The 14,772-nt window shown below is 37.0% G+C and overlaps 1 long non-coding RNA gene across 1 annotated transcript; it reads right to left on the minus strand.

Annotated features, from left to right (window-relative positions):
- Positions 1 to 260: 260 nt before the first annotated feature.
- LOC110717267 lies at positions 261 to 8,490 on the minus strand. Its single transcript, XR_002510723.1, has 5 exons — positions 8,275 to 8,490; positions 8,012 to 8,107; positions 5,387 to 5,577; positions 1,338 to 5,264; positions 261 to 1,202 (listed from the first exon to the last, which is right to left on the minus strand). It is a non-coding gene; the product is annotated as an uncharacterized LOC110717267 (long non-coding RNA).
- Positions 8,491 to 14,772: the final 6,282 nt, after the last annotated feature.

The following is a 14,772-nucleotide window of genomic DNA, read 5'->3' on the forward strand; positions in this document are numbered from 1 at the left end:
TTACTGAACACGAAGCTGAAAACGGAAATGGAAATGCATATTTTACGTAAATTCGAAAGAAGAAACCGGAAATGGAAATGCATATTATATGCAAATTCGAAAGAAGATAACGAAAATGGAAATGCATATTATATGTATATTCGAAAGAAGAAAACGGAAATGAAAATGCGTATTGTATATAATCTCGATTCTTTAGTGAATGCACCAGCTATGCAGGTACACTCACTAAGGGGGGAGCAGATAGTTTACATGGTCAAACATGAAACATTCTTGTTATATAAGCGTCATTTTTAAGACGTCATCATTTTTAAGATGTATATAATGATGACAGTAACCATGATCAAAGTAGAAAAGTGATAATTAAAGTAACAATATACATTCGAAAGGCATCACCACAAAAAGGGTACATGCCGATAAACAGCACAAGCAAAAGAAAAAGAGTTTTACGCTAAACAAAAAATTCAAAAACATCAATGTTGATAAGGCCCAAGTACACATGAGCCGCATGATGATATCGGTGATGACTGCCCGCCCCTTCAAGCTTGAGGTTCTTGCGTTCCCTCAAGTATGGGAGAGTTCAGAAGGTTGGGGTCCACTAAAGTGTCATCTTCACTAGGATCAGCATTGAAGAGAACCTCATCAGAAAATTGTTGTTGCTCAAAACTAGTAGCATGCTCATGAGCCTTGTTGTTGAAGGCTGCCTCGACCTTCGCCCAATCAGGTTTCGTCCAACTAGTAACCTTAACAACACACCGTTGAGCTGCAATCCACCCACCGTCGTAACGGTTTTAAAGTCTTTCTATGAAGTCATCACACCTCAGGTACCGACTGACAGCTCTCTGCCGGATGCCAGGTTTGTTAGCCTCCATTTTTTGGACTTTCTCCTCTAAAAGGCCGGCAGTACCCTTGACATCATCGAGTTCCTTTTGAACCACCGGCAGCCGAGCAGCAACCTTGGATTTTTCTTCCAATTGTTAATAGAGGGATTTAATCTCATCTTCAGCAGCTTTGAACTTGTCGGCCTTCTCCCTAAGAGCTTTTAGCTCCTCGTCATCCTTCTTTTTCACCGCTCTAATGCCGTCAAGGGCCTTCTATGCATTCTTCACAGCCGTTTCTATGGTTTACTGGTTCAGCAAAGCCTGATAGTGTTGCTCTTGATAACACCGATACATCTCGACAAGCTCGGTGCCGGAGGCAATGGCCTACGTGATCAACGCAATAACCAAGCACGTTAGAAAGAAGTAAAGTAAAAAAAAAAAAAAAAAAAAATAATAATAATAATAATAATAATAATAAAGGTTAGCTAGAAATACAATCATGCTAGTCTGATATGATACCTTCATTAAATCATGCATATGTTGTGAAGCAACTAGGCCGACAAGGCCAGCGGGCCTATCAATAGGAGTTGCCAGATTACGAAGCAACCGTTATCCCAAGTTACCGCCCTGAAGTGGGTCGTCGGTAAAGATAGATTCATTGCGGCATACATCCAGCTCTGGTTGCCATCGGTCCCGGGAACTGCCGTCAGGAACGGTGAACCTCTTTACCACCTCGTCAGGAATCTTACCGAATGGCTGCTCTATCCACTGGTTTGCCTGGTTTACAATACCGAGTGTGCTCACATCAGAGCCAGTATGAGCCTTAGCTTAAGGCGCAGGGTGAACTGTTGTTGTAGGCTGAATGAGAAGTGGAGAATCTACAATATCTTCCACTAAAACCCCTTCCGGCACAGATTTCTTTGATGGCTGGAGAGGAAGTTCAGGTGGTACATGTTGTTGTGGCTGGGTTTGCTGCTGAGGGTCTTGATCCTTGTGCTGAGGAGCTTGTTGTTTCTACTGCTCCTCACTCGTCTTCGCTCTCTTAGCGACCTGCTCATCTTCTTTCCTTGAACCAGAGGCTCCACTCATTCCACCACGTCTGTTAGCAAGTGAAACAATGCGTCTAGAGCTTTTTCTGGCGTTGTCGTCTGTCGTTCTCTCAGCTTTTCTCTTCGAATTTCGTGATTGCGAAGAAGATCGGTTGCAATAGGTAGCAAGTGTATCGTAAGCAGGCTTGGGAGAAGAAGGGCAGCATTTCAAAACTCTTTTTTCGTCAACTGATAGCCCTAGGACTTTCCAATCTAGTTTGTCAACGCATGCACCAAATAAGTCATACTAGGTAAGAATAAACATAGCAGGATACAAACCGATAGGCAGTAAGGGGTTCTCCGACATCAGAGATAAGAAATAAAATATTAGTAACATATATGCAAAACACAAGAGCAATACCAAAACTACCAGTAGTACAGAGACCGATATGAGACAAAGGAGCGTTGCTGAGAATATATTTCACATTCAGCAGCCACACCCTAGGGACTATCTGTACAGTATCCTCGTCAAGTTCAATCTCTTCTATGCCAAAATAATCACAGGCTCTGCGTTCTTGAACTCCAAGACCTCTCCCGTCAATCGAATCAAAACGCGAGTGAGGACGGTAGAAAGTCCTTCTAATTGGGAAGTCGTCTGGAACACGCATAAATAAAAACTTTTCTTGCCAGCCTTCGCAACTGGATAGCTTGCGGTGGACGGTATACTTGTGAGAAGCTGTGTAAATTGACCACCATCCTTCAGATTGGCCATCCCGCTTTAGCCAATGAAGTCTCCTGAACAAGTTGAGGGTTAAAGGAAAATTCTTGTATAGCATAACCCAAACAACTGCTACTACGTTCTGAATAGTCAGCGGGGTGAGTTGTACAAGACAAAGGTTCTCGCAGAATCTTGACAATAAAATGATGAATAGGGAAGCGGAGGCCGAAATCAAGATGCTTGGCGTAAATGGCAACATGACCATCATGACTTGCGCATCGTCAATTCATATCCATCAGGAAGCCGATAGAATCGTTACTGACCATCAAGGTCAATTCATATCCATATTATTGCATCGTCCTCCTGACCATCAAGGTCAATTCAATTCATATCCTGTTAGAATCAATATTAATAGGATGTCGGTACTCCGCATCGTCCTCCTCGGAGTTATAGACTTCATCTAGGCCTTCCTCTTTTGTAACTTGCGACAACAAATCCATAATATCTTCCTCCTTCCCAACATTCCTGCCTTCGTTTTGGTTTACCTCCTCACCGCCATCTTCCTCATCGCCGAGAACGGAGTTGACGACAGATTCATGCACAGGAGATTTGGACCGCCTGTCGCCATTTTGGCTTACCTCACGATCTTCAGATTCTGACTCATCAGAACTGACCACCTGTGCTTTACCGGGCCTTTTCCTAGGTTCAGCTTTATCAGGAGAAGCGTTAAGGGCAACATGTGGCTGGTAACTAGTCTGTTTAACCCTTGGCATCGTGGTGGTTCTAACCCCGATATGACTAATGTTAGAGCCGTATTGATCAAGGTTTAGCTTATCTGCGAAGCTGCGTAGGTGATATCGGACGCTAACTAGCTCGACGTCAAGGACCTCAATGTCGTCGGGTAAATCAGGATTGTTAGGTCGGCAAGATCTTTCACAATCAGCTATAACCTTATGACGGTAAGAGGCTTGCTTTTGTTCTTTAGCAGTTAGCGGCTAAAACGGATCGTCAATGTTATCAGAAAGAGACGACGTTGTGTCTTGAACTTTACTGATATCTTTACCCACAGATTGCCTAATAAGGCGACGCCTAACAATACTAAGGGTGGTTTGTTCCTCTTCAAAACTACAATCAGACATTTATGAATGCCAACTACGCTAAAATCGTAAAAATCAAAACATGAAAAATTAAAGTTAAGGTTCGTGAATACCTTCGAATTTTCTATCAAAAAACGCCCTTAAAAGTAGAAAAAGTGCCGAACTCCAATCCCGCTGCACTTGAGAACGCTTGATAGTCGTTGTTAAGCTTACATAGAAACGCTTCGAATTCGCTTAAGTGTGATTTCGAGAGGTTTTTAAGGAACATGAAAAGGAAAAAGGGGAAGGAAATATAGTTTTTATAGATTTAAAAGAAGACGGGTGATGTGATGGGTCGGTCAGAAATCCAAGGGTCGAGAAATTTTGTAAATTCAAAACTATTTGGCCGAATCTACGACACGTGTCCCTTGACTAGTCAAACTTCCCGCCTTAAAAAAAATAAAGAAAAGAAAAGGAAATAAGAAAAAAATTTATAACGTTTAGTATTCCGCTCGAGCAAGTCAGACGTTTTTTGCTCCCAACCTAAGTATAAAGTAGAGCTTATTTGCTATCAGCATACAAGCTCACTTGGGGAGCAAATCGAAGATTTTTTGCTCCCACCCTGGAAATAAAGTAGAGAAAATCACTAATATTGAAATACTTTGGTTCCAATCAAAACTAAGTCCCCAAAGGTTGAAATGAATGAATTCAAAAGCGGACTTGGTCTCCTAAAAGTAGAAATGATTGAAATCAAATGAGAACTCAGTCTCCTAAGGAAGAAATGAAGGAATTCTAATCAAAATTCCCTGCTAAGGACAACTTGTGAATAAGTGAGAACATCAGTTGTATAGACGTCCTCACTTGGGGGGTTAGTTGTATGGGATGATACCGATAAGGGACATGGGCCGATATTAACTCTTTTGGAAATAGGTCGGGTTACAACCGTACAACAGAATGCTCATATCGGTATTCACTCATAACTGTAAGGGCCATGGTTAATCTGCGCACACCACGTGGCGTGGGATAACCAACACTTGGCATGTACATTGTTTGCATGGCATGCAGCCACTTGGGAGAACATTCTACTATAAATAACCAATCCAACTCTTTAAACAAAGGTAACAATAAATGCTCTCTCTCACTCTCTCTTTCTCTCTCTCTCTCTCTCTCTCTCTCTCTCTCTCTCTCTTATTCTCTTCCTTAATACTTTCTCTTCTTTTTCTAAAATACTTTCTGACTTTACCATCAGAGTGGTTATCCCCGAAGCCAACCCGGGGTTAGCTAATCCTTATTTCCTATGTAGGTACTTAGCTGGACAATAAGGTCTTCACAGATCCTGGATACGGGTTGTCAGGTTAGATCTGGAACATTATAAAAAAAGAATTTGCTTATAAATTTAGAAAGTAATAATAATAAACAGGAATAAATATAAACGAGACTAGATAGAAATAAGAAATGTCATACTCATATTGTTTTAATGAGCTAAGTAAATGCAATTAATTACAATATCAACAAAGATTTAGTCTTACGATAACAAATTTAATCTAAAAAACTTAGCCAATTATTGTTTCTGAACCTTGGGCGATTCTACATCATTGTAGGCTGCATCTCTTGTCAAATACTCCTTCAAAAATAATATACACATATATTATTACAATTTTTTAGAACAAAACTAACATTGATTAACCAAAATATGTGTATATACCTTCTTTACTTAAATTGCAAAGAAGTGGCAAATTCACTAACCTTTCACAAATTACCCTTGCATTCTTTATGCATGGAAAGAGACTATATCGTACACATATCTGATTACATTATAAGCACATTCTGTAGTAACTCACAGTCCATGCTCCTCGTAGTAACTCGTAGTCCTCTTGGCCCTCCCAATATGCGTGAGAAACTACATTTGTTGCTAGGCCATCTAGGATCTTCAAGACCTTAAACACAATAATGTCAATTACTAAAGAAGTTTCACAAAAATTATTAACAGAGTGGCCATATATGCAAACCAATGAGCATTGATCCACCACCAAAATCACCCATGTAGAAGTGTATGTATATGAGACATAGGAAATCATTATAACCATGAGAGATATCCCAATCTCCCCATCCTCCTTTAAATGAAACTTTACAGTTTTTACAGGTATATTGTTTAGTCATTTGTCAGCTAAGACATGAAATTTATAAATATGTCGGAAGTTGAAACCAATCAAACCATGTAGTTCATTGTGCTACTGATGATTATGCGAATATGTATCAATCTTGCATAGATCTTACAAATAAACAATAATGCCAACAAAAAACTTGATCTAGCATGCTAGCAGTAGTAGATACTTGTCAAGTCCACAAGTTATTAATCTAAATAGCCAAACCCATTTTCCATTAGGCTAATTAAGCAATGTCTTTTATTCATGACCACTAAATTTCAATTAATCTAAAGATGGGTTAAGAATATATTAAAGAAAATAACATCTATTGGAAAATATGACTAATGATCTCAAAAAGGGGGAAAATCATAAAGTAAAAAAATATTGGAAAGTGGTGAAACGTGGGTTTATCAAGATTCGAACAATAATCGAAATAACCAACTACAACTCCAAGGAAGCATCAAATTACCTGCTGATCAACTCTCATTTCTTTACCTACAGTTTGCTTCATAAAATTTTAATTAAATACTTAGGGCTATGCACTTGCATACCCATTGTGTGAGTTGTATCCGCCCCTGGTTATTATATACTTCATATTTGTTAGCTGAAAAGAGATTTTAAAAAATTAAGAGAATGCTTAATAGTTACCCTGTATGTGAGTCCTAAGAGCTAGTAGATTCACTAGGATACATGCATGCTTGCCTCCTCATCAGCAGATGACCTTTAAGGTGACAAAAGAAGCAGTATAAATAAACCAACCTCTTCTCCGTAACATTCAAGTCAATATCCCACTACATCGACTGTAGGTAAAATTTGTTTATCACTTGGATAATAATAATTTAAAATCCAATATTGAAATTTGATTCTCAAATTGGGATTTGGGATACAGAGACAAAAAAAAGGTAAATTGCAGACTTAGTTTGACAATGTATCTTGTTCAGCATGAACATCTAGGCAATGTTGCCAACATTGCATGCCAACACTAGCATAAGTTAATTTCATTCTTATACAAGGATCCTACATAAACATAAATTTGATTCCTCGGCCTTATTCACCTGTAGTTCAAGATAAGTAATCTTACTTAGCTTTCTTCATTTGAAAAGTATGATATCAAGGATAAAATATGAGAACAATTGTAGTGCACTCATAACAAATACAGTAGAAATTTGGTAACTATAGGCAAGTTACTTTCAATATTATTTCGGATATAAAGACTAAAATTACTACTAATAAGTTGTAACTTATCATGATATTTCAGAGATTCAGATTTCCCACACATTGAATCACTAGTGTAGGGGATACAAATTGTATAATGAACCTCTTTCATAACTCAAGTAAGGTGCTCCAGCATTAAAATGAATGAGTGAAAACGAACCTTCATTCATAAAAGTTCAAAGACAGTGACATATGCCTAATAAGACTCACATGAAGCCTTCATTCCAGTTCCTAATTTAGCACTCCTAAGTCCTAATATATATTGAGTATTTTAATATGATCTTAAGACAAATGCAACTAAAGAGTATTTTACAAAAAAATAGATTTTAAAAACATTGACTAGTGGGGTCTTGTAAGTCATAAGAGTGTAGCTTCAAATATTAGTGAGATTTCGTAGGTTTGGTTTCAATCAATGCAAATGACAAGCTTACCGTGTAGCAGATGGGAAACATTGTAGTGAATGTATACTTTATTGATAAAGACTAGAGGACTATATTTATACAAATTAGGATGAGACGGGAAAATGCAGTTGAGTTACACAAATTGAAAAGGAAAGGAAGAAATGGAGGGACAAGGGAGAGGAGAGACAACAAACAAGGCAAGAGAAAGATATTATATCAATATTATTATGTTATGAACTGAGAGTATAGTATTCTATTTCATATCATATCGATTAGGCACATTAATATAAGTAAATTTTTAAACTATATCACCCATCTAATTATAATTGGCAAAACTGTTTCTTTAGCCAGTAATAATAAGTGAATTAAATCTTGAGCAATTGTCAAATTCTGTGACATGAAACCCCTTAATTTACCACCACCATCTACTGATCGAACCCATTCTTAGTGGTGTTACATTTTTTACCGGCATAGGGTCCCCATTCTCAACAAATTCATTCATCAGCATTTTCTATTGAGTGCTAAATCACTACATCAGAACAAAATAGAAGAACTTGTACCACCATTAATAAAGCCATATTAAACAAGAATGAATGTGCGGTACTCACTTGCGCTCTTGCGCTCGAATCTCTCGCCAGCCGACTTCTCTAAAGGATAATGTTCGTTAACCCCAGGTTACTATGAAATTAAACCTGACTTTGCAACTAGTAATTCAAGTAATTAAACCCCTAACTTTCATTAAATTAAGTTAACAAAAAAAACTAGAAACCTTAGAAATCATGTTTTTAGTTTTTTTTTAGACAATCGGTTACAATAATAATAATAATAATAATAATAAAAAAAATTAAATAGGTAGAGATTGAGAGCGTACCTTGATGATATTTTTCGATGATTGAATTTAGAAGGAGCTTCAGAGGATTTCAGCGGAGTATGAAAAATTGAGGTCAGCGGAGAATGAAAAATTGAGGGTGGTTTGTGAATAAATGGGCTGATTAAGTTTGATGAGATAGGTGGAAGAATACGACTATTCGAGTATTTCTTTTTTTTAAAAACGAAAAAAAAAATAGAGTAAAGTGAGAGTTGTGTACTTGTGTGTGCTACCATTAGTAACTGACATTGATTAAGCTCGTTACAATTAATAAAGTCAACAAAGTTTGACTTGCTATTTGTAACTGGCCTTTTTCATGCCTGTTACTAATAGCTGGTCAGCCTATTTTTAACCTGCTTTTTGTAACTTACCTTGGTAATGCCAGTTACTAATGATAATTTATTTGTAACCAGCAATAGCTATGTCAATTACTAATACTCTTGTAGTAACTAATATAATTTATGTCAATTACTAATACGGCGTTACAAATAGCATTTTTCACTACTTGAAAACAGGTCATTTCCGACGGAAAAATTTCATCAGAATCACCCTGAATTCAGTCGGAAAACCCCGTTTCCCCACCCACCCAAACCACCACCGAAACCACCCAAAACCACCATTCCCCACCAAAACCACCATTCCCCACCGAAACCAACCAAAACCGCCATTTCCCAATCTACCCACCACCTATCACCACACCCACTACGAAAACCACCACAAAACCAGTTAGTTTACCCAGATCCCCACCACCACAACCACAATTCAACCAGCACCAAAAAAAAAAAAAACTAAATTAATAGAAAGAAAACGAATACATACCTTCAATTCCACCTCCAAAACCTCGGAATTGGGTTTATGAGACCAAATTCGACCATGAAAACTCTAGATCTAGAGTTTTCATGGTGGAATTTCACCTAAAACCTTCGTTTTGCGCCGTTGATGAAGATGTATGTGTTGGTGTTGTTGTTCATGTCGATGTTGGTGTTGTTGTTGTGACAAGCGCACTTTAGGGCGCGCTTTAGAGCATAATATTAGGATGATTTTGGATGTATTTGGGGCCGTTCTGGCCGATTATTACCTTATTATGCTTATGTCCCCTATATTACGTGCTTCACAGGATTTCGGTTTGTTTTTGATGTGTTTTCAAGTAATATCAACCGAGTTTAGTCGGATCCCGAGCCCTTGATGCGTAACCGAGCTAGCCTTGACCGAAGTCCGAGGAGTTAAGGAAGTTCAAGTGTCGTGCATTGATTACATAGCACAGGCAGCACAGCCGTGTTACCATAGGCACACCCGTGCTGGCCTATGAGCAAGCAGCCCTAGGCAAGGCAGCACGACCGTGCAAGCCAATAGCACGGTCGTGTCAGTATCCAGGCACCAGCACGGCCGTGCAGGCCATTAGCACGGCCGTGCCAGATGTTGCCCGTGCCCGTGTCATCTTCAGTATGAGCCCCGTGCTAGAGCATATTCAGCACGGTCGTGCCAGGCAGCTGCACGGCCGTGCCAAATATAGCATGGCCGTGCCAAATTGAAGAAGAAATCCGGTTTAGCTACTGACAAGCTAGCACGGCCGTGCCAAATATAGCACGGCCGTGCTGATCCAGGGTTGACTGCGCGCTTGACTTCTCCGAATTAGAAGACGTATATAAGGCCCGACTTTAAGGGGCGTTTTTAGACAGTTTTAGAGATAGTTTTTGTGAGCTTTTGTAGAGAGGTAGAGAGCACTTCCGTAGTTGAGATTCCATAGATTTGATCTAGTTAATCGTAGTTTTCCGGATTGATTCGAAGCAAAATTCGTTGGGATTCTTTGTATTATTCATTGACATAGGATATCAAAGTTCCAAACTTTGTCATTGATTCGCATCAATACAATTGGTATTATTCATTCTTGTTTATTAATCAAGCTTTATTATTCCTTAATCAGAATTCATGTTTATATCTATTATGCTTTTGGAATTCATTATTACTTTGATTATGAATATGTGTGAGTAGTCTCCTAGCTAGGGTTTCGGGATGAAACCCGGCCTAGGTAATCTATGTAATTGAGGGTTGATTTTGATAAACGGATTGTGATTAAATTGATTATATGCTATTGCATGTTAATTCATTATAATAGGAGTAGCTAACCTAGAATCTTGAATTTGATTGCATGATATTCTTGATTTGAACAAGAGATTGTGAATTGAGTATTTCATTGTTGAATGTGGTTTGATTATGTATCGAGTAATGTTAAGTGCATGAGAAATCCAATCTTAGTATTGCCCGTTGTCTTCCTATCGCACGATATTGATCAGACATATAGTCTTTGCATATCCCATTTGTCTCTATAATTCCTTGTTGCGTAGTTACCGATGGTTTGGTGAATTCCCGTTCTCCCTAGTGTCTTAGTTTATTGATTTATTCCATCTTATTAGTAGTATTTTAGAACACCATTTTCCATTGATTTCGAACTAGCTTAGGTTTAAGATTGATTTGCAATTACTCTCGTTCCTCGTGGACCGAACCTTTATTTGCCATTGTACTTGGTTATTGGGTGTTCGTATAAGTATTGTTTGATTGAGAGTTAGATTGTAGCGACCGATTTAACCCTTGTCATGTTGCGGCAGTGGCTAGTGTTGGTGGTGGTAGTGGCTGGCGGTAGGTGGTTTTTGTACAAGAGGAAAGAGAACGAGGAGAAGAAGAAGAAAGAGAAGAGGAGAGAGAAGGAGAACCAGAAGAAGAAGATGAGGAAAGAGAATAGGAGAGATAACGAGAACCAGAAGAAGAAAAGGAGAAGAAGAGGAGAGAGAACGAGAACGAGAACGAGAACCAGAAGAAGAAGAGGAGAGAGAAGGAGAATGGTAGAGAAAAGGAGAAGGGAAAGGGATAGAAAAAGAGAAACGGGAAAGGAAAGAAAAGAGGCGGAAACCGGTTTGTTTTTTTTTTTTTTTTAATTTTTTTTTAAAAAAATCATAATTCTGTCGGAAAGGGTTTAAATTCCGTCGGAAATTTCCGATAGATTTGAAATCCGTCGGAAATTAATTATTTTTCGATGGAAAATCCGTCGAAAATTTCTGACGGGAAATTTAAATTCGTCGGAAATTTCTGACGGAATTTAAATCCATCAGAAATTTCGTTTTTTTCCAACGTATTTTCGTGTCCGTCGAAAATTGACCTTTTTCTAGTAGTGTTTTCAACTAGTGACTTCTTTCTCCTCACTTCTCTTGGTGTTATTCACGAGAACCCTAGTTTCTTCACTTCTCTTTCATCAAATTGGTCATTTTTTGGTTGATTTTTGTGGAAAAAATTACGGATATCTGCTGTGATTGGTGATTAGAAGCAAAGCCCTAAATTAATTTCGTGAATTACTGCAATTCGTAGGTGCTAGGTATCGTGTTCTTATTCTTCACCCCCTCTCTCTATCTTTGGTTGTTTTTGGTGATGATCTTGTTTATGATGGCTTTGATTTTTGTGTTGAGCAATCTTTGTTTACCCGTTAACAGGGATTTATTATGAATTCACTTCCCTTTTAAATTGTTGGATATGATGCGGTTTGGTTGAGTAAGTGATTTTTTGGTTGAATTTTTGTTAATCAATGATGAAAACCTGTGTTCTGAGAAGGCTCTAGGACCCATTAGTGTTTGTGTTTGATGTTTGGTGTACCTAGTTTAACCATCAAGTGTCTTTAGTACAAAGTAGTACAAAAGTGATTGCTGATAGTTTATTTTAGTTGAACAAACAGGTACCAAAGTTAATTGGGTTCCTTATAAGCCTTCAATGATGTTATTGGATTATCTGATACTATGTATTCTGCTTCTTTGTTGCCAATGTATTCTGCTTCTTTGTTGCCTGCTATGTTGTTTCAATAGTTGGGGTGTATGGCTCATTGTATCCATTGGTGTTACCTTCAATCATACAACCCATCGGTTGAAACAACATAACTTGTATTAAACGTTTTGACAATGATAAGTCCTTTTACATAAGCTGAGACAATCAAATTTAAATGCCTAATTTTGTTGAATACCTTAACATTCCTAGTCAGTCCATGACTAAATTTTCTTTTGTTATGAGTGCTCTTGAATCTAAGTGGCTTTTTAAAGTTGCAATGTCTATGATGGCTTCGGACATCTGAGTCCTTTACTTATTTTCAAAATCAACCCTGATCTCATATGGATAATATGGTTGAATTTTTGTCAGTCAATGATGAAACCTATGTTCTTAGAAGGCTTTTGGACCCATTAGTGTTTGTGTTTGTTGTTTGGTTTACCTAGTTTAAGCATCAGGTGCCTTTAGTACAAAATAATACAAAAGTGAATGCTGATAGTTTATTTTAGTTGAACAAATAGGCACCAAAGTTAATTAGGTTCCTTATAAGCCTTCAATGATGTTATTGGATTATCTGAGACTATGTATTTTGCTTCTTTGTTGCCTGCTATGTTATTTCAACGGTTGGGGTGTGTGGCTCATTGTATCCATTGGTGTTACCTTCAATCATAAAATAAACCCATCCGTTGAAACAACATAACTTGTATTAATGCTTTTGACAATGATGAGTCATTTTACATAAGCTGAGACGATCAATTTTAAATGCCTAATTTTCTTGAATACCTTAACATTCCTTGGTCAGTCCATGACTAAATTTTTTTGTTATAAGTGCTTTTGAATCTGAGTGGCTTTTTAAAGTTGCAATGTCTATGATGGCTTCGGACATCTGAGTCCTTTACTTATTTCCAAAATCAAAGCTGATTTAAACAAAAAAGTTTGTTATGAATGCTCCTGAATCTGACTGGCTGTTTAAAGTTGCAATGTCTATAAGGATTGGGGACGTTTTAGTCCTTTACTTATTTTCAAAATCAAAGCTGATCTAAACAAAATCACTTCGTTGAGTGGGCTTTTAAAGTCAATGTCTATGATGATTGTTGCTCTGATGGTATTTAGTTGAGATTAAAGTCAGGCTAGTCAGCACAATCTAGGGTATTTTGTGATTGGTATCCATGTTCATATGGATAGTATGCTTCGTTGCGATCGTATTCAAACATGTCCCCATCATTATCAACACTGAAGTCAGCAACATCTTCCACTGCATGATTCAAATCATGCTTGAAGTCTGAGGCCATTGATATGGAGAGGCAACGACGTTTTGGGGTCTGATTTTTTTTTTTTGTTATGTTTGCATGTATGAGAATTTAATGATTTCACTATACAGTGATTTGATAATTTGAGAGTGATTGTTTTTTTATACTTGTAGCGTAATTTGAATGGAAATTCAAATATTACTTCCCTCTTTTTATTTCAGTCAAATCAGCAATCTGTGTACTTTGATTTTATTGGTTGTTGAAATTAAGTTGTGAAGTCTTATTAGTTAAAAAGAAATGACATGGATTACTCTTTGTTTTGCTGTAAATTTATTGGCTCTCAACTCCTTAAGGGACTTTTTAATTTGTGTCAAAAAAGACCTTTTTCACTTTTTGTTGAAAAAACATCATTTTTTTAAACAAAAAATACATAATATATAAAAAAGAATTTCCATTAAATAAAATTTTACTTTATTCATAAAAAAGATTATAATACACATAGGTTTATTTTGGATAATAGATAATAGGTATGACTAATTTTTATTTTGGCGTCCCTAAAGGAGGTGGTTCGATTTTTTTTTTCTTTTTAACAAAACAAGGGATTCAAAATTTCAAACACGCGAGCGTGATATGCCTAGCCATTTGATCTGAGAACAATTATTACAAATAACCTTTATCGATAGTCTATGGTTATTTTGGACAATAGTTATTACTCTCCCGTGGAAAAAAAATTCTAAATCCACATAGAGCGTACATACATTAATATCGCTTTTAGATATCCCAGTTTAACTTTGGGCGTACCCAATATTTGAATTTTATTCGTCAACCATTACGATTTACAAAGATAAGACTTGATTGACGCATAGATCGAAAGGTACTTATGTAATACACATAGGGTTATTTTGGATTATAGCTATTGGGCATAACGTAATGATGTTTTATTATTTGGATAAACCTAGACAAAGTGAACCATTCTTGTTTTTTTACAAAATATAGAGTTACAGGGTTATTTCGGATAATCACATTTGATATTTTAACAATCTTATATGGATTAATTGCCACACTTCATATCTAATTGAATGTATCTAGTGCATAACAACAATGAACTAAACTAGCTAGTCCAAATAAAAAACAAACACAAAAGAGCAATTTGCCTTTAATCGAAGGATAAGTATAGCACTTCATACACTCAAGAATCTTAGTAACTTAGATCATTACTCCTATTAGTCACAGCGAACGATTACCCTTGCATAGAAAAAAAAAAAAAAAAAAAAACTCACGTTTATAATGTATAGCATACATAATTTACATTTCGCATTTAGATATCCCCATTTTAACTTTGGGCGTACCCAAAAATTAAATTTTATAATTTAATCAGCACAATCGACAAATATAAGACTTGACTAAAATATAGATCATGATGTATAAAATGTTTTCCATTAAGGGT

Source organism: Chenopodium quinoa, unplaced genomic scaffold (assembly GCF_001683475.1).
Source record: "Chenopodium quinoa cultivar QQ74 unplaced genomic scaffold, ASM168347v1, whole genome shotgun sequence".
Lineage (NCBI taxonomy): Eukaryota > Viridiplantae > Streptophyta > Magnoliopsida > Caryophyllales > Amaranthaceae > Chenopodium > Chenopodium quinoa.